This window comes from Sarcophilus harrisii, chromosome 4, assembly GCF_902635505.1.
Source record: "Sarcophilus harrisii chromosome 4, mSarHar1.11, whole genome shotgun sequence".
Taxonomy (NCBI): Eukaryota; Metazoa; Chordata; class Mammalia; order Dasyuromorphia; family Dasyuridae; genus Sarcophilus; species Sarcophilus harrisii.
In genome coordinates this window covers 17448496-17471631 of record NC_045429.1, presented here as the reverse complement: position 1 = coordinate 17471631, position 23136 = coordinate 17448496, and the positions used below count along the sequence as shown (strand labels likewise).

Below are 23136 nucleotides of genomic sequence, written 5' to 3'. Positions count from 1 at the left end.
ATCTTTACACAATCCTTTTCTTTCTTTGTGCACTGGAAGCATTGTTGTTGGAAGGGGTGCTTTAATTGCCCTGTGGATAAACTCATCCTCCGTAGTACTTCCTTATCCAAGACTTTCTTTCCAAGACTCAGTAGAATAAAAAGACAGGTACTATTTTTTTCCACTATGTATATTGGTATTCCTTAGTATGAGAGACAGATGGCAGAGTGGATAGAGCACCAGGTCTGGGATTCTAATCTGCCCTCAGACGTTACTAGCTATGTGATTCTGGGCAAGTAACTTAGCCCTCAGTTTCCAAAAACATCTGTAAAATGAGCAGGAGAAGAAACTGGCAAACCATTCAAGTATCTTTGCCAAGAAAACTCCAAATGGTGTCATGGAGTGTTGGAAACAAGTGAACAACTCAACAACAACCACAATAATCATTTGCATGGTGGATGGTACAGCGCAAAGTTTCTCATTGTTTCCTTATTGGTAATTATCATTTTGTCATTAAGAATTCTCACTGAGGAAGTCTATTATCTCTTTTATCATTTATCATCACTTGGAGACCCCAAGTCTGTGTCTCTCTCCACTATCCTACATTCTCTGTAATAAAAAAAAAAATACAGATGGATCTTTGTCTGAAATGTGACCCTCATAAGTTTAGGTCAAATTACTCCAAAACCACCCTGAGGGGGAAAAAAAAGACAACCCTTTTCTTGAGCTGGTATCTCTGAAGTTCTTTCAGTAGCCTTTTTCTAAACACAAATATCCAATTTCTGAGGCAAGATACTGTAGGATCTTAGAGTTTCTCCAATATAAATTTCTGATGAATCTCAAGTCCTGTTTACAATTGACATTTTTTTGGTCAATATATTGAGAGCATTGATAGTTTTTCCCTTGTGTATTTTCTGATGTCTGTAAAAATTTGAGTGCAGGTTGAATCCTCTCCTATACTCACTACATGTACTGGGATTTCCCCCATAAATGGACTCATGAATGCTCTGGACTATTCTTAGAATGAAGTCTTTGGCATACTAACTACCTTAACACATGTGGATACTTGAGTAGTGAGATGAGCTTTCTGGCTGAATCCTTTACCTCCTTGATCACATTTTAAAATTTTCTACTTTTGGTAGACTTTATGAGGTATATGTAAACTTGTTTGAAATCTGAACTTGTCATTATGCTTTTTACATTTATAGGGCTTCTCAACTTTGTGGATTTTATGATGCTCAGCCAAACTTAACTTAACTAGTGACCTTACACACCCTCCCTCACTTCAATCCAATTCACTTGAGTATTGCCTCTTGATATCATGGTCCTCTTCGAAAATGATCTCTGAAATGCTTCCACTCTGATCATATTTGTAGGATTTCTTCCCAGTGTTATGGATTCTCTGATGTCCACACAAATTAAACTGATCACTGAATTCTCTTTCACACTGATCACATTTGTAGATTTTCTTTCTCTTGTGTGTTCTCAGATGTTCATTGAATTTCCTTGTCCAAATACATTTTCTGCCATAGTGACATTTATAGGATTTTTCTCTTGATAGATTTTATGGAGTGTACTAAAATTTGATTGACATTTTAATTGCTTTTTACTAATTTTATATTTATAAAGTTTTTCTCACTGATGTTGTGACAACTTTAATTGATCTATGAATTCCAATTAATCATATTTAGGAGATTAAATCCATGTGCACCCTCTGATGTTCATGAAGAAAACGATCAAACTTTAAAATATTTCCCCATTTGGGCATTTATAGGGCTTTCTCTCTATAAACAGTCTTTAATACCTGGAAAAATTTGATTGATCTGATTGTCATCCAAACAGATCACTTGTATAGAGGTTTTCTCTTATATGAATCTTTAGCTATCTATTGAGATGAGATTTCTGAAAAACCTTTGAGTCACACTAATTATATTTTGTGTCTTTTCTCTGGAAATCTTCCATTTGTCACAGTGATCATAATTATGATTTGTCCTTCTTTTGTGGTTTTACTGATGAGAATGAAGATTTTTGTCAGACGAAAACATTTCCAACACATAGAATATTTATTAGCTTTTTCTCCTAGGGGACTTTTCTACTACTTGACAGATAATTGTCAACATGAGTTTCCTACTATTAGATCCATAAGATTTCTATTCTATCAGACTACTTGGTTGGTTATTTTGGCTTTCTGCCTTAAACTTGGAAATGGAAACTGGAGAAATCTGTTCTACCAAATCAGATACAAGCTAGACTTGAAGTGTCTGTGACTTTCTTGTTATAGAATACTTTTTGAGGATAAGTTTTTCTTCAAGTGATTTCTAGCTGGCAAATTGATCTCAGCTTTCTTCCAAGACTTGTGCCCCTGTCAAAGATGCTTTCTTCTCAGTGTCTTAAGTGGGATCCATTTCCAAATCTGGCCAATTTACACAGTTTGGGTGTTCTAGGTAATGGAGAACTTTCCCTTGAGGAATTGCCCTATAATTTCTCTAATGAAAATGATAAAGGTCTTACTTCTCCAGTCTTGCCCATGGGGCCCTGAAAAATTCCCCCTTCAATATTTGCATCACTGATTGTTACTGCTTTTCTATTCCCTCTCCTTTCCAGCAGAATATTATTGACTGTTCTAAATCACACAATCTTTACAGTTGACCAGAAAATTCTTACTTTTCAGTCCTCTTAAAAATAAATGTGGAATTTACTGGGGGAGAGATCTAAAAATAAAATTTCTTTTAAAATATTTTATTCTCCTCAGTTACATATAAAATAATTTTTAAACATTTATATTAAAATTTTTGAATTCCAGATTCTACCTCTTCCTCTTTATACACCCCTATAGAAACCCATGTGAAGTTGTATAAAATATTTTCATAAAAGTCATGTTGCAAAAGAAAACATAAATCTCCCCCCCAAAAAAAATCCTCCAGAAAAAAAAAGAAAGTTAAAAAAAAAGTATGTTTCAGTCTGTATTCAGACACAATCAGTTCTTTCTCTGGGTATGGATAGCATTTTCCTCATAAGTCTTTAAAAATAATCTTGGATCATTGTTTTGCTAAGAATTACAAATTCATTAAAGGCTGATAATTCTACAACTTTGCTATTATTATGTATTATATTTCACTTTGCTTGAACTCATGGAGGATTTTCCAGGTTTTTCTTCCTCATTTCTTTCAGATCAATAATATTACTTCATAATCACATACTACATTTTATTCACCCATTCCCCAGTTGAGATTCCTTCAATTTCCAGTTCTTTGGCCTTAAGAAAAGAGTTGCTATAAATACATATAAGTCCTTAAAATAAAAGCTCTTTTGAGAAATTTCATGTGCTCTCTTATTTACTGACCAGGAGAATAAGGATTCTACCAATCACTCCCCAACTAGGGAAAGGATCTTCCTGTTTATTTTGGAGTTTAGAATGGGATCTTTTGATGCAAAGAAGTAATCATAGGCTTAACACATTGATTAGCACAAACATTTCTTAAATACTTTGATATTTACTCATCACTTAATTTATTCAACCTTTATACTTCTGATTTCATTGGAATGAGGATTTCTTGGTGTGGAAATTCCCTCCATTGATACAGATCCGTAGTGTAAGTGGGAGTTGCAAATGAAAAATAAAATATCAGCAGCATTTGCCCATGGTGTAAAAAAGGTCATTAGATGTCAGAGTGAGGGCTCAGATTCAGTTCCTCCTAAGTCCGAAGGAGTCTATTTCTACAAAATAACATTCTGTCTCTAAGGATGATGATTGCAGGTGTTTGAGGAACTACATGATGAGTTCTACAATGGTTACCATGAGCGTTCTTTTAGTCTCCATGTTTCCTTGGCCTTCTTAGATACATGAATGTGGGAAGGAAGTTGACACAAATGGCGAGAACCCTGGAAAGTCAGAGAACCTGAGATGAATGCCAGTTGTTCCATCCATTAATAGAAAAGTAAATAATTTCACTCTTCTAGCCCTCAGTTTAAATTAGTGGTATCAGACAATCTCAAAAGATCTTTTCAGTGCAGAAATCTATGATCCTGTGAAATTGGGTGGTTTGGTTTTGAAGAGACCTATGTCTAAACATTTGAAGGAACATCACACGGAAGATTGGTTCTTCTTTGTCCAAAGAGACAACTGGGAGAAATGGCAAGAATGTAAGAGATGTAGATTTAGACTTAAGACAAGGGAGTTGGCGGAAATGTCTCCCAAGCGCAGCTATGACAAAGTGCAACTGACTTTTGAAAAAGGAAATTTCTCCCTCACTTATAGGCTTCAATAGCAGCCTGGAAAATCACTTATGAAAAGAAACAATCATCTCCCTAAGTTTACCCTGAATCAAATGGGAGAAATGTGTTAAACTGGATTATGAACAGAGAGACCAGGAAAACCAGAGCCAACACTTGGGGATCAACCAACAGCAATGAAGGAGAATGGGGAAAATTAAAAAGCAATTACAATTTCACCATAGACGTCGCCTGTCATCGCACAGGATTTGATGTTTAATACATTTTCTAATAATCATCAAAACAATCTCTGCATAAAATGTTTTCCAGAAATGACATATTTAACGAGGTTCTTCCAGGTGCTGATTTCCTGTACATAAATGGCCAGCCTCTGAGTCCAGATTTTCTGGGACTTGTCTCCCATCTGAGGTCTCTCTAGAGAGCTTTTCAGCACTACCAAGACTTTGTTATAGTGATGAGAGTCACAGGAGTACACTCTTTTGAATTTTCTCAAGTAAATAAAAATCTGAGAACTGGATGAATCCTCTCCCTCATCCACCACTCATATGCAAGTCCTCCTCAAATGCTTGTATTTGGGCTCAAGAAAGGACCTTAATGTCTGGAATCTTACCCTGCCAGGTGATCTTCAAAATCTTCCTAAGACAATTAGATGGAAGTGATTCGATTTTCTGGCATGGTAGGTGCTGATATGCTGTCCAAGTTTCATAGACGTACCATATTATTACTATTACTATAATAAGGTCATTCTTAAAACTCTGTAGACCTTCAGTTTGGTGGCCAGTCTAACCCCACTGCTATTCCACGCTTTTCCTTCTGAGCCTCCCAAACACTGAATGTAGCTCTGGCAACATGGGTGCCAACCTTAGCGATGTGGACATCTCTGGAAAGTATCCTGCCAAGGTAATTGAACGTATCTACAGTATTTTCTTATATCCATTTGCTGTGATAGATGGTACCACATACAGATGGTGTGGTGCTGGCTGATGGAGCATCAGTGTTCTCTTGGTATTAATTAATGGTCACAATTAACCTAAACAGTAGAGAATCACTATGTATTTTATATGTATATACAAGTGCAGGGCAGCTAGGAGGCACAGTGGACAGAGCATCAGGCTTGGAGTCAGGAAAACTTGAGTTCAAATCAAGCCTCAGACACTATTGTTGTGTGACCCTGAACAAATCACTTACTCTGTGTTTGCCTCAGTTTCCTCATCTATAAAAGGAGGTAATAAAAATATTTATCATCTAAGTTTGTTCTGAGGATCAAATGAAATAATCATTGCAGAGTGTTTAGCACAAAGCCTGGCACATAATAACTATTATATAAATGTTAAATGTTAATATTATTAATACACATGTATATATGTAATATATATATATTTGTAGTATGTATATCTAAATGTATATATGTATACAATGTGCATATATATATATATAAGTATAGGCATATATACATGTATGATCATTGATATCCATATTGTATACACACATATCCATTATACTGAAGGGAGCATTAGTAACTAGGGGAGTTAGGACTGGCTTCTTAGGCTAAACTAAGCAAAAGCTACGAGATTCCAAGAGGTAATTGGGGAAAAGAAGCATATTCCAGGAATAAAAGATAGAGAGCTTCTCTATATCCTATATGGGGAACAACAAATGGACACTTTGGCTGGAATCTAGAATTGGGGGAGAGGTAAAGAGAGATGACCTCAAAAGTCCCCTTCATTTCTTAGTTTCTGAGCTGAAACCCTAATTCTAGTTTGAAAAAGGCACCCATCTTTAAGTTTCATAGAGTATTTACACACAAATCTTTTTTTTTTTTTTTTTGAAAACTTTTGGGTGAAAATTTTAAGATTCGTGAAGTTTGTGAAAATTTTCATATGACCAATGCTCTTGGAGCACTTAAAGTACATATTTTTCTCTCTAATATCGGACTTTCTAAATTTAGAACTAATTTATTTGGTTGCCTATGATATTTTCCACAATCAGGATCAAGATAACTCTTTTCCTTTCCTTTCCTTTTGGCCCCCATTCTCTTCAGGAATCAAAGTACATTTTGATTGAATTCAGATTCTTCCTAGAAAGGAAGGTCCTACTTTGTTTAGGCCTTGGGTGATATTGCCTCATGAGACTCTTTAGAGCCTGAATGTGGATGTGAAAATAGGCTGATAAACAGCCTTCTTTTTGAGAATGACTTCTGAGAAATGGGAACCCATCAAAGACTTCTAGGAAAAATGATTCACACAATCTCTCCTTCCCCATTTTTTTTTTTGTATTTGAGAATGATCCACTAGTACTAAACTTCCTTGGAAAATAAAGTTATGATAACTCTACACTGAAGAATGGAAAATGAGCCTTTCCTCTTAACCTGATGGGAGGGATCATCATCATCAGCAGAACGGTGGCCATTTAACTCTTTATTGATGGATAACTTAATTTTTTTTTGTATTTGTATAGTATTTTTTTTTATTAAATAACTTTTTATTGACAGAACCCATGCCAGGGTAATTTTTTTACAACATTATCCCTTGCACTCACTTCCGTTCCGATTTTTCCCCTCCCTCCCTCCACCCTCTCCCCAAGATGGCAAGCAGTCCTATACATGTTAAATAGATTACAGTAGATCTTGGATACAATGTATGTGTGCAGAACCGAACAGTTTTCTTGTTGCTCAGGGAGAATTGGATTTAGAAGGTATAAATAACCTGGGATGAAGAACAAAAATGCAAGCAGTTTATTGATGGATAACTTTAATAGGGCTTTGACACTTTTTCTTTTGGATGAAGAGATGAAGAGTCATATCCATAGTTATCCAAGTCTCTCTGGGATTCCCTCTCTGGATGAATCCACAGTGTAGCACTGATGCCTGTCTTTAGTTCAGCGGTATGAACTATAAAATTGTCAAGATCTCTGCTTCAGCATCAGTTGGATGTGAGCTCGATTCCTGTTTCAATCCTATTTACCTCAGTTTCTTCATGTACACTGTTTTATGACTTTATGTAAATAATTTCACATCTCTTAAAATGGAAAATGGGATTGGATTGGATCAAATGAGGCAATATATCCAAAGGTCTTTGCAAACTTTAAATGCTAGATAATTGTCTGAGATGATGATGAGGATGAGGAGGCTATCTTTTTGCTGGAAATTATAACTTTAACAGAAATTTAGTAACCACTTAAGATTATCAAAGCCCTTTGACATACAATCCAGGGGTCTCAGTGCTATTGCCGTATCCATTTAGCAGATGAGGAAACTGGGGCTGAGGGAGATTATGTGACTTGCCCCATGATCAGGTGAATCAGATGAGTTATTCCTTCCATCCCTCATTCCTTTCCTCCTTTTCCTACCTTCTTGCTCCCCACCTTTTCTCCCTCCTTTCTTCCATTTCCCTCCCTCTTCCTTCTTTCCCTTTTTCCTTTCTTCCTTTTTTCCTTTCCATCTTTCCTTTTTATTGGTAAAATAGAGACACGGGCTGATGGTACAATTGAAAAATTTAAGACTGTTTGCTCTAACCCACCCCTTTATGGAGCTGTATGGTTTGCACTTGCACACATTTTAAGACTTTTTCAAAATACCTTTCAATTGCATTCATGTTTATCCTTTTAAAATACTTTTTATTATGTGGGATAAAAGGCTCACAAAAGAGGAGAGGAAAATATCCTGGAGATAACCGTAAATGTTTAAGGAAATAAATATCAATAAAATATATCAATAAAAATCTATTTAAAAAAGATTTAAGGCTGCCTAAACCATTATAACTCAAGATAATCGATCATTGGAACAATGTCATCCCGGAGCAATGTCTCTTCTGGTTTGTCACAAACCTCTACCCTTATATCTGTCCCTAATAAACAGTATCATGAATGACTTAAGTAAAAATGCGTCATGCTTAACAAAACTGCAGCTGCCCCCGGGTCGGGAGGAATAGCTCATAGAGTGGATGACAGAATCGAGGTCAGCAAAGGGATTTTGGATTAGAATTATTGACTGAACCTAAGATGAAATATTAAAAGGACAACTATAAAGACCCTTTCCCAGCTCTTAATCTATGAACCTGTGAAGTCCTGTAGTTAAGTTGAAAATAGATGTGTTTAGTAGCATAATAGAGACAATGTCAGGGGAGACGGTATGGTGAAATGTACTGGAGTTGGGCCCCAAAGAGCTGAGTTAGAAATTTAAATCTTTGTGACTTTGGGCAATCCATTTCCCCTTTCTTCAGCAGAGGTTTAATTAAAAGGCTTCTAAAGTCTAACTCCCAAAAGGGAAGAGAACAAAAATTTATGAAGCACCTGCTCTGTGCAAGGCACTAAACTGAAAGAGGTACAAAGATTACTTTATTCTCACAGCAATTCTAGGAGGTAGGACTTTTATTAGAGACATTTTAAAATTGAAGGAACTGAGTAATCAGAGGTTAAGGGTCTTGCCCAGGATTATCCAGCTAGGAAGTGCTCAAGGCTGGGTTTGAACTTGGATGTTTCTGACTATAGACTCAGTGTTCCATTTCTTACACCACCAGCTGCTTTTATGATCCCTTGATTTAGAAGGTGCTGTTCTCTACAAGTTCCATAAGCTCACATTGCAAATTGTTCATCCAAAAAAATGTGATTTTATGTTAATATTTAGATGGATCTCATCAGCAGGTGTATTTATTTTATTGATGCAGATTGCAGCTCATTAAAAAGCAGCTAATTGTGTAGTGTGTGTGTGTGTGTGTGTGTGTGTGTGTTGTGAACTGGGGGCATAAAGAGGGTCAGAGTATCCCACTGAGAGCTTCACTTATCCGGCTCCTCTTCCCTGGTCCGATCACACCTGCACTGGTGCAAAGAGCTTGCCTAGGTGAGTGCAGAGTTCCAAATTAAGTTTTTCATGTGTTCTTCTAATGTCCATCTCCACGTATACTGACTCAGTTTAATTCAATCAACAAATATTTGTTGAGCATCTATTATGAAACAAAAAAAAAAAAAATGAGAGACTCTGTGACACAGCAGAAAGAGCCCCTGGTCTGCGGTCTAAAGGCTTGGTATATAATTCTGCCTCTGAAACTTCATATTTGGTCCTGGGCAAACTATAGTCACAATCACCCCCGGCTTCAGTTTTCTCCTTTAACAAATTACAGGCATAGAGTATTGGTCCTGGTGTCAGGAGAATCTGAGTTCTGTGATACTGGGCAAGTCACTTACCTACATCGGCCTCCAGAAAAAAAGAAAAAAAAAAAAAAAAAGAATATGGTTGATTACTTCTGTGTTCTTTCAGCCCTAAATTCATGATATTATGTGGAGGTCCGAATTAATGACCCCTCCTGCAGAGACTCCGAAAGCTATTGCTGAATTTTAAAAGAATGAAATCTTGGAGTCGACAGTTGCACCCTCCTCAGGAGTCTGTGAGGAGAATGAGAGCTTAACTGTCATTTCCCACATACAGTTAACTATCTCGGCCAAAGGAGAGATGGAGACTGGTTGAGACAAAGGTCTAAGAAAATATATGTTCTGAAACATTGAGCTTAACTGTTATCTTGAAAAGACACATTATGAAGAGTTTATGAGAAATCCCTTTAACTGCCACCAAGAGAGGCCAAAGTGAGACTATTTCTAGACTTGAGAACATTTAGTAGGGCAATTTATCATTAAAAAGGATTTGGGCTATACTGTTTTCCGCTTATTGCAATATATTTTTTCTTTCCCTCTTTTCTTCCTCCCTCCCTTGATTTTCTTCCTCCTTCCCTCCTTCCCTCCCTCTTTCTCTCCTTCCTTCCCTCTCTCCTTCCTCTTTCTCTCCTTCCCTCCTTCCCTCTTTCCCTCTTTCCTTCTTTCCTCCCTCCCCTCTCTCCTTTTTTCCCTTCCTCCCTCCCTTCCTTTCTTTCTTACCCAATATGTAGTTCTGATTTTAACCCATTTCACAGTGCCAAGGACTTAGGTGTTGAGAACTTGATTTTCTGTGTCTTCAGCAGGTATGGCTGCTGGGGAGGTAGAGGCTTTAGCCTCAGGAGAAGCACTTTCTTAGTAGGTTCTTGACAGGGATTGTTCCCCTTGATTATGATGGCAAGGCTAGCTCAAAAGACAGATTCTGAGAAGTGCAGGGAAAAGATGAGCCCATGTCTGATTTGGGAGCAGCTTCTACAAAGCCATAGAGAGCAGAACTTCAGAGTAGTGTTTTGGGCATAGCCATCTAGCGATTCATTTTGATGGAAAATAAGAGTTCACATTGGGGAATAACATGAGACAAGGGTGGAAAGAGTAGAAGCCAAATTATGGTGGCTTTAAATGCCAGGCTGAAACGTTTGTATTATCCTTGACTCAGTGGTGGGGGTCATTGAGTTTGGTGAATGATGTATAGTTAAAAATATCAAAAAAAAATATTTCCCAAATTTTGAACTTTCTTTCTTCCCTGATCTTGGAGGCTACTGACACGATGGAAAAAGAAAACTAAAACGTTTTTGGAAAATATTCTTCCTTGAGTTTTCCACTCTCAATGGTTTTGCATTGTAGACTTTGTAACATGACCTTGACAAGAGGAGGAACCTATGGGAATGTGTCTGGGAAGTCAATCATTCAGGCAATAAATATTTAAAATGATACAAGGACGCTTTCAGAATCTCTCTGAAGAAGTTTGGGATTGATCGTGTGACACTGGCACGGGATTGCCTAGCATGGCGTGCCCATGTCCGAGAAGATGCTGTGCTCTAAGAGCAAAACAGAATTGAAATAGCTCAAAAGAAATGCAAGATGCATAACTTTAGAGAATCCACCCCAAGTATTCTGAGCTCCTATTGGTCTGATCGGTCACAGTCAGACACACAGTAACTTGACTCTAACGCAATAATATCATCTTGGTCTTCTCTGAGAACAAAGGACAGCGATCACCCAAGAGCATGATATGTGCCAGGCATGTTGGGATATAAAAAAGGGCAAAAATCCATCTCTGCTCTCAAGGATCTCACAATCTAAATGGAGAGACAGCGAGCAAAACAATGTAATTTACTCACAAGTCACAACATCACCCTCCTGATGTCATTGGTCTTTTTGGCAAACAAAGGATGAACAACAATTTGTATTTATTGGCTTCTACTAGTACAGTGTAAGTCCCTTGAGGGGAGGTAATGTTGTTTTGGAGTCCCTAGCACAGTACAGAGCATATAGAGGACCCTTCATACATATTTCTTGTTGGATAGATTAATTTATCCCTAGTTCCCTTTCAAAGCAAAGTTCAGGCACTTGATGAACGCCAACTCAATTTTTATTTGTCTTTTTTTTTTTTTTTTTTGTTCTCTCTTTCTTGAAATGTCTTGGTATCTACTTAATTTCCCCAGCAGAATGCAAGCTCCCAAGGGCAGGGAGTTAATATTTGTTTTTATCCGCAGTCCCCAGCAGAGAACGGGCCCCGACACAGACTTGCTGAATTAAATCGTTTCATTTGGGTTGGACTTGAAATGCATCTCATTGCATGTGTCCAAGTGTCCCCCACCCAACACAAAAAGATATTAGTGGAGAATTCTTTAAAGCCCATAAGAAACTGTAGTCAGGCAGGCTTTTGTTCCTCAATCACTTAAAAGATTGCCTCTCTTTTTGCTGAATATGAAAAATTGTCAGCTTGTATCATTACACTGTGCCAAAAACCACATTCCCCAGGAAAGCGTGTCAGCTCTTATTATGGTGCTGATATTATTCTTTTTAGAAAATGGAGTTCTCCATATGCTTTCTAAATGCTCTTCAGCTCATTCATCTTTGGAGTTTCTTTAGTGTCCCAGCTTCCCTGGGTCTCTGAGTCCTGGCAGCCCGTCTTCTCGAAAAATTAATGGGTTCCAAATGCCCTTCAAGCCCATCGGCCCCCTTCTTGGCCAGGGAGAAGTCCGATATTATACATAAATATGGAGATGGAGATCCTTTGGAGAGAGGTGTTTGGGCTTTTAATTAACAGTGACAGCTCGTCTGCTTAGTCTTGGGATCGTTTGCCGCCATGAAAAAAGTCAGTCAGGTCAGTATAGAAAGGGGAGGTGCTGTCGTAGACGGGTTCCTGGCACCTGGCCATGGAGACGTTGGACTCTGAGCCAACCATGAAGTCATTTTGAATTTAAGGAGTCTTGCTAATCCAAAGCAATGCATCTTAATTTGACAAAGTAGGGACTGCAGATAAGCAGCCCTAGTGCAAGGACTGTGAACAGGGGGCGTAGGAGGTGGGATGTTTTGGGGTGGGGGAGTAGTGTAAGTCTAGATGGTGCTGAAGAAATGTGACTGATAATTAAAAGAATGGTCTTTTCTCCAGCCTCTCTCCTCAGCCTTTCCATCCCTGCCCTCTTCCTTCTTCCTCCCCCACCCTTTGCCTTTCAACTTCCAAGCCTGAATTTGGGGCTGGCTCAGTCCAGCTCTACGGCTTGGGTTCTGCCATGGCTTGATGTGAAATTTGAGAAACATATGTAGTCTTCTATTTCAGGAAAATGATCTCAGGGATTGGATGTGTTTGCTGTTGGCTGCGAAACTCTGAGCTTGCCCAGTGTGGTTTCTTGATGATGAGAATGCAGCTCTGAAGTGCCCTTTCTTTTTATTTTGTTCTTAAAAAAAAAAATCCAAATTTATGTCATAAAATTTAAGTTCAGTTGCTCTTTCCCTCCCTTCCCCAGAACACAATGTCATGTATTGTATTAACACTTTAAAGAGACGTGTATTGTTCGGGATACAATTTACCCATTCCGGCTCAACAAAGACCAGCCCTATGTCCATCCTCTAAAAGGCTATTTAAATATCTTTCAATGGAGGAGTGTGGTCTGCATCCAGCTTCCATAAAGGGAAACAGCACTGTCTTGAAAGCCCCCTTTCTTTGCTTCTTTCTTCCCTCTTCCTTCCTCATCTTTAATGTATATTGAAGATTGACTGTCCACCAAAATACAACACAAATCAAGCCTTACATTCTGTGTACAGTCTAAGGCAAAGGGGTAGGGAGTGCTTTGTACGGGGATGTTAGAGATGCCCCCTACTGAAGTAGGGAATGGTTGAGAGAACAGGGAGATGGATCAGGCTGGGTCTTGGAGAGTCCAGGATCAGACAGAAGCCTCTTCTCACTGAAAACATGATGGGGGGAGGAGCCAGAGCTTACCATCCAATATCCTCAATTCCAGTCCAATAAATATTCCTGTCCCCAAATCAAGGGTTTTTGTAATTATTGAGAATTTCTGGAGCTAGGATAGTCATTAAAGAGCCATATTTTCAGTCGGAAAAACCTGAATTCAGATCTTGCCTAAGACACTTATAATCTGCAAAATGACTCGCATTAATGCCTCGAAGGTCCTAGCCATCTCGACAGGGAAGGAAGGAAAAAAGGATTTATACTTTGCTTACTCTGTACCAGGCTCTGCAAGTATTATCTTGTTTGATCTTCAAAACCACCCTATAAGGCAGGTGCTGTTTTAATCTCATTCTACAGGAGGAAACTGGGATTAAACAGGAGTTAAGTGACTTTCTCAAGATCATACAGCTAACCTGAGGCTGCATTTGAACTCAGGTCTTCCTGATTGCAAGCCCAAGATTCTTTCTACTCTGCCATTTTGTCTCAAGGGACTTTAGAAATGATCTAGTCTAAGCTCCCTTTGTTCAGACCAATCTATCAACAGTCAACCAGCATTTATTAAGCACCTTCTGTATGCCTGATTCTAGCTCTCAGCTCCATCACCACAGAGTGGGCAGAGTTCAGAAGGATCTAAGTAAAAGTCAAAAGATAAGCAACATAATATGCAGAAAGAGCATTGGATTGGGCCTCAGAGAACCAGAGTTCAAATTCTGAAGCCTCCTACTTACTACTGGTTGATCTTAGGTTAGTCACTTCCCATATGATCCTTACATCCTCCTCAGGGAAAATGGGGGAGTTGGACTGGGTGCCCTTGAAAGTTCCTTATAAGGCTCAATCTCTGATTCTAGGAGCTTTGGGAAACCTCATAAAATTTAAAAGAAAAGTAAAAGCATGTCTTTCATATATATGTATATACATATATACATATATAACCATATACACATATACACATTTCATATATATATACATATACATATACATATATATATATATATATATATATATATATATATATATAAACATGCACCTACATATCTGTATGTGTATATTTCTAAAGCCAGGCAAATCTTGAATCCTCAGTTTTTAGACAGCATTTCCCCTTCTCCAGTTTCCCTTAAGTGAGGACAAAACCAAAAAGCTGAACTGAAAGAGTAGGATATGGTTTCTAGTCCTGTCTCAAACATTAATTACTTATTTGATTTTGAGTAACTATCTTAAAGGGAGAAATTGAATAGCACATTGGAAAAGCACTAGACTTAGTCAAAAAGGTCTAAAGTCAAACCTAAACTCAGATAATTATTAGTTGTGTAACCTTGGCCAGGTGGCTTGACCCTCTCTGCCTCAGTTTACCCATCTGAAAAATGAGCTGGCAAAGGAAATGGCCAATCACTCCAGTACCCTTGCCGAGAAAACCCCAATTGGGGTCATAAAAAGTCAGACATAATTGAAATGACCAACAATAAGAAAAAATCATGAGCAATTCACCAAATTGCCTCTAAAATGCCATATTTATCATTACTGGCAAGGAGGTGCCCAGGTAGTACAGTAAATAGTTGGCTTTGGAGTGAGATGATCTAGCTATATTCTGGGCCCATCACCCAAACTTTCTGCAGCTGTAAAAGGGACGTAATCATAGCACCTGCCTCCTGGAGTTGTTATGAGGATCAGATGGGATATTTAAACATTATTATCATTATTATAACTTGACTTTGGGAAATCTGGAGGGAAATGAAGCAAATGGAAGAAGCCAGAATGAGTAAGAAGCTGACAGACAGATTAGCTCTCTTGTAATTGGCCCTCAAAAATGGGACAGACCCGTCTTTCTCCATTTTATTTTCATTATGATTAAGTTCCCACTATCTCAGAAATGGAGGGGGTGCTTGCTCAGGAACCATTTTCTCCGAGCCATCCTGAGCAAGACTGTCCTCTGTGACTTCATGATGATCATCCCGCCTCTGGCTGACAGTGTCCAGGACAGGTTCTTTCCTCATCATTTAGACCTAATTTGCGCAGCTCCGAGCACGGGGCCCCATGTGGTTTGCGTATCCCACTGCCCCTGGCTGCTCCAGAGCAGCTGTTCCCCTCCATCGTGTTTTAGTCAGGCTGCTGGGGTTGTTATCACTCAGGAAGTCTCACTTTGTTCCCAGGTCCGCTCAGATTTTCAGTTTCTCAAATCAGACTAATATTTCACCTCGTAAATCAGAAACCCAACTCCATGTCCTCCCTCTGCCGCCCCCACCCCCATTCTTACTCCCAGCAGCCCCAGTAGCTTTGGGCTGGAATACTGTTGGAATTAAGGGAAGCTCGAGCAGACTCAAATATCAGAGAAATGAAATAATTTGTCTTTATTAATAGAAGGTCAAATACAGCATACCCTTGGCAGTTGCATCAATATTTTTACAGTCTTTATGTCTTAGCTTGTTGGAGGATTCGCCTTACATAGCTTTACGTGAGCCAAAATAACACAAGTGGTAAATATCTCAAGACATGTTGAAAAAACAAGGAGATGGAGGGGGGGGGACATCCAGGGGAAGGCTTGGTTTTCTTTGGCACTTTTGCTCCTTGGAAAAGGCAGCAAGCAGAATATCAAGGCCGCTAGGTCCGGTGTCGGAGCACCTTGGTTTGAAATCCATTTCAACCACTGTCTCCCTCTGGGAACTTGGGAATTAGACCAAATGATGATGTCCAGGTTCCTCCCAGCTCTATGTTCATATTAACGAATAATTCTTCCCATTCAAGATCCCTTCATTCTTGTGCCTTTTCTTCTCCCTTCACATCCCCAAATCACAGAATTTTGGCGGTGGGAAGACCCTTGAAGGCCATTAAGGTCCACCCGTGCTCGGACAAGGAATTGCTTTACAAATGACCCCTTTTCAAAGAAGAGCATCATTGAGGGTTATACAAACACAATACACACTTATGCATGCAGAGGAACATGTACATGCACATGTAGTACATAAAATGCACATACGCAATTAGAATTTCAACTCTATCGAGCAGTTCTGTGCCAGGCACTGCGTTAAGTGCCAGGAAAACAAAGACGGAAACAAAAATTCCCAAGCCATAACCTTTATAGCTGAAAGTAGACAACAGGTTTAGTTTTCAGTGGAAGCAACTGAAGCTACAGGCTCTTCATTTTGTTTTTTAGTTATTTTAGTTGTGCCCAACTCTTGGTGATTCCATTTGGGGTCTTCTTGGCAAAGATACTTGCAGTGGCTGGCCATTTCCTTCTCCAGTTCATTTGATGGATGAGGAAACTGAGGCACACAGGGTAAAGTGACTTGCCCAGAGTCACACAGAAAGTGTCTGAGGTCAGATTTGAACTTGGGAAGGTGAGTCTTCTTCATTCACGGTCTGCTGTGCTACCCACCGCACCATCTCATAGCCCCCTCGTTAGGAAGTTCCCAACCCTTGTTAGAAAGAAATCAGACTCTTTCTAACTTTGTGATCTAGGATAAATCATTAGTTCTTTCACTTCAAAAATGGAATAAAAATGGGGATAACTATAGTATTTGCTCATAGGATTATTATATAATTAGGAATGAGGTAAGATATGTAAAATGCATATAAGTTGTAACTATATAAATACTGTTGTTCTTATCACCACCATAGCCCTTGTGCCTATCAGTTAATCACTAAGCATTTATTAAATGACTATTCTATGACATGGGCCTATGTGGGACTTTGAGGTTTATGTAACAATGGTTAAGATTTACATTAAGATTTACAAAATATTTTATGGAATAATAAAAAAGTAGCTTATCACTGTGAAAAGGGGGGCTCTTAGGGAAGAACCTCCTTAAATTTAAGTCAACATCTTCTCTACCAAAAGTTGATCATCTGAGAGAGACTCTTGGGACACTGAGAGGTTAAGAAACTTGCAGAGGGCTCTGTCCACCCCACTCTAATTGAACCATGTCAGAGGTTCCCAAAGTCCTTTATCTGATAATCATCTCTCACATACATTAAGGCTCCAGAAATGCTTTAGATCAGAGGAATGAGCCATGAGGCAGCCCACAGTGCTCCAGAGTGCTGGGGAAGCAGCTTCAAGTGGGAGGGAAATGATTAACGAAAGAAGAAACGTTCAGTAAAACAAAGAGAACATCACATTATAAGGCTCAACATGCACCTGCAGTGAGGTTCTTGTATGGATGCAAGGCTCCTATTGGTCTTTGGATGGGATACCAGGGCTTTAGGAGGCAGCAGGAACTTCCAATGAGAAAGTGTTTTACAGTTACTGTGTTTTATCATCAGATTTCATCCTCACAACACACATATCCCTTTTATACAGATATGGAAACTGAGACTAAGCATGCAAACAAGTAATAACTGTCTAGAGTGGAATTAGACTCCAGATCTGCTTACTTTCCAAGTCACTTGCACTACAATCCAGTGTTTTAATATAAGGGAGTATGACTAAGTAACCAGCAGCTATTGATTTCCCTTTCCTGTCATATCTTTTCCCTCCTTCCTTCCCTTTCTTCCATCCTCCCTCCTCCCTCCCTTCCTCTTTCTCTTCTTTCCTTCTTCCCTTCCTCCCTCTCTTCCTCCTCCCTCCCTCCCTTCCTCCTGCTAATCCCAAGCCTGTGACTCCCTGACCTTTATTAGAACACAGTCTCACGTCTGACCTGTCTCCTGCCTATAAAATCTTCCCAGTATCAAGGACACAGAACTTTTAAGAACATGGCTGAATGAGAAAGGAGGCTCTTCTGCTTCTGTGCCTTCATGTTGCAGGTGGATAAAGCCATCTGCCGCCTCTCTCTTTAAAGTAATGTAGCTATTGGGAGAGTCTCTGAGCCTCCCTGGGCTCTGATTCTGTGTTTACAGCAGTTCCGATAACTTGGACAGATGGGTACAATTGCGATGGATTCCTGCACCTCAGGGCGCTTGGCCGATACTGTGAGAATGCCCTTCTTGGCAGGAGCTGCCATGTTGACCTTTTAGTCAGATCCCTCTCAGAGCATCTGTCCACATGAAATCCCTGAGCCCAACACTCTCTTTCCCAACATCTTCAAACATCTTGCAACTTTTATAAGATGAAGGAGAAAGAACCTTCCATGGGCAACAAGGGCAAAGTAGAAAGAGTTAACTGAAGTCAACTAGGCTGGAGAACCTGGCCAAAAAAAACCTCCAATTTCTGACCTTCTGTCTCAAGTTCTTGTTAATTAAGAGTGACACTATCTCACACTTGCAGAATATCCTTCTGGAGTTCACTAAACTCTTTTTGGGCAGCTAGATGGCCCGGGGGCTAGAGCATTGACCTGGAGGCAAGAAAGCCTGATTTTAAGATCTGTCCTCAGACATTTCCACATTCTGTGATCCTGGGCAAATCTTAAACATGGTAGCCTCAGTTTCCTCATCTGGAAAGTGAACTAGAGTAGAAAATAGAAAACCATCCCAGTATTTGTGTCAAGAAAACCCCAAATGGCATCATGATAGACAACAACTCATCAAAAAATAACCCCCCCCCTTTCCATTTTTAGTCCCTTTGTAGGCCCTAATAGCTTCAAGATGTACATAAGGGCAAACAAAGTTGGTTCCAAAAGCAAGTCTGTGAATATGGAGATCAAGTGTTGATTGTTGAATGTATGAGATGGTTCGGGTAGAATGTTTAGGGTAGGAGGGTAAAGTTTTCTTTGCATGAAATCTCAGTTAAGAGAGTATCAAAGATAGCATGGACCTTAAAAGGGAGAGACTTCCAGGGGTTGGCTGCTTAAGGGCGATAGCAAACTCAAATAGAAAGGAATCCTCCATGTCCATGTATTTACTTAGAAAATCATAAATTAACATCCATGTTACCTTTTTATTTATTTTTGCTAAACTTTTCCCGTGTTTCATTTTAATCTGGTTCAGGCCACATGTGGAAGTTTTGTGTCACTTGGTCTTGAGTTTGAAACTTCTGCTTTAGAACATTGAATGGTATAACTAGGAGGGAGCCTACAACAAAGAATATCACAATTGGTAGGGACTTTAGACTATAGAATGTTAGAAGTAGAAGAGACCTTAGACAGAAGGTCAAAATTTGAATCCAAAATGGATCTGGGAGAGACTTTAGAACAAAGATATTTGGTGTCAAGGGAGACCTTAGCACAGAGATCATTGGAACTGGGGAAGACATTAGAACAGAGATCACTGGAGGTGGGGAGCCATTAGAACAGAGATAGCTGGACCTGGAGAAGGTCTTAGAACAGAAATTATTGGAGGTGAGGGAGACCTTAGAACAGAGATCAGGAACTGGAGAAAATCTTAAAACAGGGATTGTTGGAGCTGGGAAGGCCTAGAACAGAGATGGTCAGTGCTAGGGGAGATATCTCCTGGCACAATTGTAAGAGTGTCCCAGTCAGAGGATGTAGCTTTTTATTTTCTCTCCTGCTCACCTAATTGATCTTGGACAAATCACATAAACTCTCTCAGCTTTAGTTTTCTCCATTGTAAACTAAGACAAATGGTTCCTTCCACTTCTAGATAAGTGATTCTGTGACCTTAGCACCAAGTGTTAGACTTGGAAGAGTTCAGAGAACTTTTAGTGCTTTATAACGTTGTTATTGTTGTTCAGTCCTTTGGGTCATGTTGGGTTATGTGACCCCATTTGAGATTTTCTTGGCAAAAATATTGAATGGTTTGTCATTTCCTTCTCTAGTTCATTTTATAGAAGGGGAAACTGAGGCAAGCTGTTAAAAGACTTGCTTAGGCTCACTCCACAGTAAATATCTGAGACTGGATTTGAACCCACATCTTGAGTCCAGGGTCAATGTTCTATCCACTGCACCAGCTAGATGCCCTTAGAGTAAATTACACACTTGAAGGGGTCTCAGAACAGAGAATATAGAGCTGGAAGCCATTCTAAAGGTTTTCTCAATCTTCTGCCTTCATCTTACGGGACTTGATGCTGCCTCCATCTGGAAGGAGACTTTATAGTCAAGAGACGGGGATGGAAAAGACCGTGGAATTCAGCAGTCCATCCTGGCCATTTGGCCCGGGGGATTCATGGAAGTCACTTAAATGGCCAAGTCCATCTCACGCTCTCCTCCTCAGGCTCCACTCTTGCTGACAAATATGGGATGCTCTGATGTTGCTGGACCAATGGATACTTTGGGAGCGTTTTGCTGCAAGGAGAGAGCGCTACATTAGTTTGCAGCGTGCCATGGTCGTGTGCGCCATTGTTGTTGTTAATGTAATTATGAGAATAATCTTGTGTTTGGAACTTGCCATGACTCATGCTCTGCGTGTGTTGGGGTGAAGGCATTTGTACTTTTCCATGGGAGTGGATGCGTGTATGTACTCGATTAGGGGCTGGTACCAAGGCAAAATCATTAATGATGAAAATCAGGGCCAACACAAGGAAACTTCTTGGCCCCAGAGGTGTGCGCTCGTTTTGCCGGCTGTTCTGGAAACTATTAAGGCATCTGACCTGACTGTGAGAGTGGATACATGTGGGGGGGGGGGGGCTGGGGAGAGAGCATTTGGAGAGGGAACTGCAAAGGGCACAAGTCTCTGGCACCCGGAAAGCAAGAAAAGTCCTTCAGATTATGGCCTGTGAGTCTGATGTTCTCCAGACTGATGTGGTTGGTCAACAAATATTTATTAAGCATCTATTATATACCAGGAACTGTGTTAGGTGCTAGGAATGGAAATGCCCAGTACAGTGTATTTTAAAGGGGGACAAAATAGATAATATATATTATAGATGATTTGACATATTATTTAAAATATTATAGATAATAATAATATAAATAATATAATATATAGATAATGTAAATATATAATAATATAGATAATCAAGATCTAGACAGGTGAGTGAAGGGAGTTGAACAGGTGAAAAAAGCAGCAAGGAGACCGTGAAAGCCCTATTGCTTTGGAACTAGGTCTTGAAAAAAGCCAAGGAAACTAAGATAGAGGCAATGGACAGAGCATTCTAGACAGGAAGGATACGGAGATGGAAGCAAAGTTCTTCATTCAAGGAACAGCATGTAGGCCATTGTATCAGGGCATGTAGCAGGGACTGAAGGCAATATACATAGAAAAGAGCCAAGTTAGGAAGAAGTTTAAATGACAGAGGTGCTTCTATGGACTCCAGAAAGCTTGGTAATGGAATATTGTCATTAATTTAATCTTCTGTTTACCACATTTAGAAAGCCAGTATTGAAAGGGACCTCAGAAGTCAACCCCAACAAAAACACGAATCCCCACTACATAATACCCATTAAGGGGAAAATCCCAGTCTTTCCTTGAAGAGCTGTAGTAAAGGTGGAGCTCCCATGGCATCCCATTCCACCTTGGAAGAGTTATAATTATCATGAGGCATTTTGTTCTGTTCTTCCTCTACATGTCAGGCTTAAATATCTCTGAAATTTCTACTTCTAGGTCAGCCTTCTCAGGGTCAGAAAGAACAAGTCCAATCCTTCTGATCATTGAGTGTCTTGTAAATAGAGATAGGTAACTAAATTGTAGATTGAGTATTGTCCTTGTAGTCATGAGAAAATGAGTGAAAATCCCAACTTTGATACTTATGACCTTGGACAAATCAACCGTTATCTCATCTGTAAAGGGAGGATGATCATCATCTAGTAAAGGGATGGTATCTCCTAAGCATTTTTAACAACTCTATCCTGCTTAGGCCCACAGAACTGACCAGAGAGAGAGAGACAGAGACAGAGAGATTTCTTCAAACTTGGGTCTATGGTTATTCTCTAAATGTAGAATTATTGTAAACACATTTATATAATGTGTGACTGGAAGAATCACAGAAGATGGGAATTTCCATTTTTAATTCCATTTTAAAGATGCTGGATAAACAAACAGAGATAATTCATTTTTCAAGCTGCTGAAATGTTATCCTGCCCTCTGGAATCAAAGGCATTCCGCAAGTGTTTTCTTTATTACATGCTGTAGACTTTAATTAGATTTTAATTATAAGATCCTGAAGGCATGAGTAAGAGGAGCAGATGGAACCTCAAGAGTGGCTTAGCGAGGTAGGCCTGAAGATTATGAGTTGTTCATTAGGAACATAAGCAATGAACAGAAGATGGAATTACTGCTCCTTTGAGCTATTTTCATGATCTTAGAACAAAAATGTTGTTTTCTTTCTTGTCCCTAGCTTCGGATCCTCAGAAATTCAGGTTTTTCATGGGGAGGGAGCCCAGGAAGATTTGGAAAAAAATAAAAAGGAAAAGGAAATAATAATAAATCAGATGATTTTGATTAAATTCATCTCAAACTCTTCTCACCATGCTTGAGAATATTGGATGCCTTGATATTGTTATATTAGAGAAGGAAAATAGTAAATTATTTTAAAAAGTGGATTTACTTTTTAGTAATTATATTGTAATACTAATAATATTAGTAATAGCTTCATTTTTGGCAGCATTTCAGTTTACAAGATGCTTTTCTTCCAAAAAAAACTAGTGAGGTAGTTAAAATTAGTACAATTTGACAAATAAGGACGCTGAGACCCAGAGAAATGATTTAGGTTTCTCAGGACCAGAGCTGGAAGTTTTCTAACTTCAAGCTGAGAACTCTTTTTGAGAATCATACGGTTTCTGGGTACCTAGATGGATATCAGAGGAAGCAAATTATTTGAGAAGAAACTTTTAGTTTTATTGCCAGTGGAAATCTGGACCAAAACATAGTGAACCCTGCTATGCAGGGCATATTATAGCACCTCCCTGGGCTTCAGAGAACTCATTCATTCATTCACTTAACAAATATGTATTAAATCTGTATAATGGGCAGATCGCTAGATGAGTTTGTGGCAACGCCATCCTTTCACAGAGTTTATATTCTAATAGGAGTAGCTAGGTAACTAAATAGTATGTTGAGTATTGTCCTTGTAGTCATGAGAAAATGAGTGAAAATCCTGACTTTGA

General features: G+C 39.2%; 1 protein-coding gene across 2 annotated transcripts in view; it reads left to right on the top strand.

Moving 5' to 3' along the window:
* The window catches only part of FGGY (FGGY carbohydrate kinase domain containing), a 499331-nt gene that overhangs the window by 100510 nt on the left and 375685 nt on the right, over positions 1 to 23136 (top strand). The gene's annotated exons all lie outside the window — the stretch shown is intronic.